Here is a 5,072-nt window from a genome sequence, read left to right as displayed (position 1 = left end):
CTGGTTGATCATTTTTATTGTTGTTATTATTTAATGTTTATTGTGTTGTGTTCTAATTTGGTCCTTTCTTCTGAAGCTCCTGAAAGATAAGGCTTTGTATTTGCATATAACTTTGTTACAAACTCATAGTAGTTGTAAGAAAATGTTAAATGAATAAAAGAATAGCACTTTCATAATCCTTTTTCCAGAGAGAGCTTTTGGTTATTTTTTTTTCTTAACTGTGAATGTGTTTAATTGAAAGAAAGAATTAGAAAAGCATCCAGGAAAAATCTGAGATCAAAAGGACAAAGAACAAAATAAGTCAATTGCTAAAGGGCTTTTATATCCTCTATACATTTTTGTTTAACAAACAGTTACCTAGCAATAATATGACAGTTTTATCAGAGCTTTACAAATATTAACTCAACTGGGGCACCTAGATGGCTCAGTCAGTTGAGCGTCTGACTTCAGCTCAGGTCATGATCTCACAGTTTATGAGTTGGAGCCCTGCATTGGGCTCTCTGCGCTCAGCACAGAGCCTGCTTGGGATACTCTGTCCTGCTCTCTTTCTGCCCCTCCCCCGCTGGTTCTTTCTCTTGCTCTCGCGCTCTCTCTCTACCAAAATAAATAAACTTGAAAAAAAATTAACTCATGTAATGTTTGTAATAACCTTATAATATATGCACTAATTTCACCAATTTTCAGAAGGCAGGATAACGGAACAAGAAAGGGGATACATAATTTTAGATGTGGTGCTTTATCAGCATAAGTTCACATACCAAAAATACTAAATCAATATGTAATTTGTCCAGCTCCTTGCTTGATTAGTTGACTATAAACACTCTAATGGGATTCCCTAATGAAGCTGAGGTATCAAACATTACCTGTTTTTTTTTATATTTTAAATTTTCTGACACGATCTTTTAATATAAAACAGAGAAAAAACACATCTCAACTCTTCAATCTGCCAGTATGCCTTGATTGTCCAAGATGCATACTAGACTGTAAGACTAAGTAGCAGACTCTTTAGATGCATTTGGTTGGGAGAAATAGAAAAAGCAGATGTTAGGTAAGTCCAGGCAAGCCCGAAAGCTAAGATACATCCTTAAACACTAGAGCAGTCCTTGTCTTTTCAGATCCTCATATGTCTTCTTATTCACAATGTTCCACTGTGAATTCTTCCTCAGTGTCAGGCTGCCATCATTCTAATGCCTTCTTCAGTTTCAGTGTGGCCCACAAGGAGACATCGTCTTCAATCTGTGTCACATCAGCAAAGGGGACAATGTTTGGGATGCCCAAGCACCTCATGCCTTGAGCACGACACCAGTCAGCACGGTGCTGCTAGAAGGCCTCGGGACCTCGGTAGGTGTAATTTCCACAAAAGTCGTGGTTGTAGTTTAGACCATGAACCTAATACAACCAGTAGGAAATGGGTTTGCCATGCCAGCCAAGAGGCAGGTTTTGGGGGCTGGAAATGATCTCATTCTCTTTGTCTTCACTTTCATCCTCACTGATATACTTTTCCTTTTTACTTCTCAATCTTCCCCATCTTTGCCTGTTTGTTATGTACGTTTTCATGAATGAGATGTCACTGTTCCCCAACAATCTCTACGTATTTGTAGATCTGGGCTTCTAGGACCATAGTGTCTTTGTCCTTCTCAGTATCTCATTTGGTGCCTTTTGACTTGGGATTTTTGCCAAACAGAGAGGTGTCAAGTGACTCCAAGGGCTTTCATCTGGTGTGGAATAGCCTCTGGCCATGCTCTTCTTAGGTCCCACCACACTTCAAGCCTAAAGCTTAAAGAGAATGCAGAAAGGTCACAATAGGTTCCAGCATGGGTCAGGGCACTGCTTATGTCTTTTGGCCATTCAGGGAAGGTACCATTCTCTCACTTCTCAAACTTACTCCAAAACTTTGTTCTGATCTTAGAGGGGCTTCACTCAGTCTGTATAATCTTGAAGGTACACAGGCAACATTTCAAAGTATCTCTTATATTCAGTATTCTTCCTTTATTTAGAAATGTCAAACAACTGGTCAAAGATTGACAGGTACATGATAATCCAGCTTTTCCGAGGGCTTCAGGTTAATGTCTTTGAGATAACAGTCATGGAGGTCAAGGTAACCACAGCATCCCTTTTCATCTGTGAACTCCACCAACCTTCCTGCTTCTTCACCTGGATTCTCTCCAGCCTTCAGAAGCTCCTCAAACTCCACTGACATTGGCACACAGATCTCATTTGGGTGTTTCTGGTGAAAATTTTTTATTTGCTTGAGTCTATTATAAAATTTGGCAAATTCATTGGGTCTTGAAATGGCATTGAGTTTCTCCTTTCTTAACCCACCTTGTCGTACATTTCCTGTATTTTCCCACTGACTTCCATATACCTATCTTTCATGGTCCTTGTGTGATGGTCAGAATTCATCTGGTCCCAGACCGTGAACTTCTTAGTGAGCATCTGTTTGGCTAGTATGTCCATAAGCTGCTCCTTGTCCTAATAATACCACTACTGCTGCTGTAGAATTGATATCATTTTTCATCCAGCCCTGCACCTCCTTTCAGACCACCAACATGGCTCAGACAACTAAACATTACCTATTTTATTTATCATTTTTTTAAGTTTATTTATTTGTTTTGAGAAAGCAAGGCTGAGAGCAAGAGAGAGAGAGAGAGAGAGAGAGAGAGAGAGAGAGAGAGAGAGAGAATCCCAAGCAGGCTTCACACTGTTAGTGCAGAGCCCCACTCGGGATCCAAACTATGGCCTAAGTCAAAACTAAGAGTAGGAAGCTTAGCTGACTGAGCCATCCAGGGTGTCCCTAAACATTACTTATTCAGAGAAAATGGCTTATACAATGGGAAGGTGGAGGGAATTTATCATGTGATCTTATCATATACCTGTAAATATCTCCTCAAAGACACCTGGACCATGTTATTGAGAAACTTTTGAGGAAAGCACTAGCAATGAAATTTCTACCTACAGAAGACTGAAATAAGGCAGAAGATGCTACCATTTATATCCACTCCTTGACTTTATTAGAAATGGTATGCTATGAGATTGCAAGAAGCCATATAGTAGCATATAATTTCCAGAGATAAATCAGGTCTCAGGTTTAAAAAACAGAGATTTGTGGTTGTGGTTAAGTGATGCTGAGGTATAAATAACCAAAATAATTAGATAATGCACTTAGGGATCATTTCATTTATACAGAGAAAACTAGATGTCTTTCAAACAGATATAGTTTTGTTGCCATGAGAATTAATAATCCATCCTCCAATTCCCGAACATGAGTAAGCACACAGATTCATCACCTTTCTTTTCAATATTTATTTATTTTTGGGAGAGCACAAGCAGTCAAGGGGCAGAGAGAGGAGGACAGAGGATCTGAAGTGAGCTCTTGCTGACAGGTTGATAACAGTGAGCCTAATGTGAGGATTGAACTCACTAACCTTGAGATCATGACCTGAGCTGAAGTCAGATGCTCAACCAACTGAGCCACCCAGGTGCCTCCAGATTCATCACCTCTTAAGAGAAAGTCATATGATCTCCAGAAAAGATTTTCCAATCACACTACAAATATGCACATATTATAAATCTCATTCCTAACCTTTCCTAAAAGGACCAAAGAATCTTTGGGTAACAGGGCTTTAGAGAAAGAGAAATAAACCAATTTTAGAATTTTTTGGATATTGCTCTAAACTGGTAATTTTTTTCTCAAATACAGAGTGCCACTGAGGTCTGCTGGTTAGTTTTAGAGGTCATGGGGATCAGGTAGTAGGTGTAACTTTTCTCAAGAGTGTCTTAACAGTGATCTCAGTGCATATAAATTCATCTTACATATGTATTACAGTCAGTGAATGCAGGTTTAGACCAGATATACTTAGAAACTGTCAGAATCATCCAATCTGATACCTAAAACTTTGAAGGAAATTTATTATGGAAGAAAAGGCCAAGTACATAGACCAAATGTCAGAGAGTTTTAACTTCACACCAAAGTTTAAATCAAAAGTAATACTATATTTGTAACTGAATGGCAAAGTTTAGTACAACCATTAAAAACCTAAAGATTCTAACCACAGCCCCTTTGAATTTGCTTATTTGGCCTTTACAGAGCACAATTTTGTGTGTGTGCATGTGTGTGTGTGTGCGTGTGCGTACGTGTAGATATACACTGCTTTAAAAAAAAGTTTTCAGATCACTTCATGTAAAATGGAGTACATAAATGTAGTATTTTAAAACTCCTTTTAAGATTGCCTTTCCAAGAAGCTAAGGAAAAAATTATCAAGGTTTCAAAAATAAAAATATATTCCCAAGAAAGAGTTTTAGTAAGAAAATAGCATAAAGATAATATATAAAAATGATACAACACAGAATGGTTTCAAGGTAAGAAATTAATATAAAATCCTGGGATTCCGGACAGAAAATGGATTTTGCTTTAAGTGAAATATGTATGTTTTATATTAAATACTAAAGATACATCTATTCTCCTTATAGAAAGAAAGTAACTAAAGTTTAATGGGGGAAGTAGATATAATGTAAAAATCTTTGGTTAAATAGCAAATATCACATACACTAAACAAAAAGTTAAAAATAAATTTAAGGTGGTTCTAGCATTCTCACTGTGTATAGCATGCACAAAGGATAAGTTGAAAAGAAATATTTTTTGGACAGGAGAGACAAATGTTACACTCTACAATGCAGAAACATTATCAATCATTGAAAAGATTTAGTATAAGCAATAGATATTCAAGTAATCATCATGTGAAATAGTGTAAGAAATTCATTATTCTTAACTTTCAATCATAAATTTACCTTATGCAGCCAAGGGACAATACTGTCATGGAATTCTTTTGAGATCATTGCTCTCTCAAAATATGGTAGATAAAATAATAACTTCTTTTCATTTTATAAAATATAGGATTACAATTGCAAAAAATATGCAAATAACTTTTTAAAAAATCATGAAAAAATATTGCAAGATTCCCTGTATTGCATTTGTTGTTCTCTGACTGACTTACTTCACTTAGCATTATACTCTCTAGCTCTATCCATGTTGCTGCAAAAGGTAATATTTCACTCTTTTTAATGGCTGAATA

General features: G+C 36.8%; 1 pseudogene; it reads right to left on the bottom strand.

Annotated features, from left to right (window-relative positions):
* Positions 1 to 1,091: 1,091 nt before the first annotated feature.
* Positions 1,092 to 2,511, bottom strand: LOC101084442 (annotated as a pseudogene).
* Positions 2,512 to 5,072: the final 2,561 nt, after the last annotated feature.

This window comes from Felis catus, chromosome B1, assembly GCF_018350175.1.
Source record: "Felis catus isolate Fca126 chromosome B1, F.catus_Fca126_mat1.0, whole genome shotgun sequence".
In the NCBI taxonomy this organism is placed as follows: domain Eukaryota; kingdom Metazoa; phylum Chordata; class Mammalia; order Carnivora; family Felidae; genus Felis; species Felis catus.
Note: the sequence above shows the minus strand (reverse complement) of the source record. Positions and strands in the feature narration are given on the sequence as shown.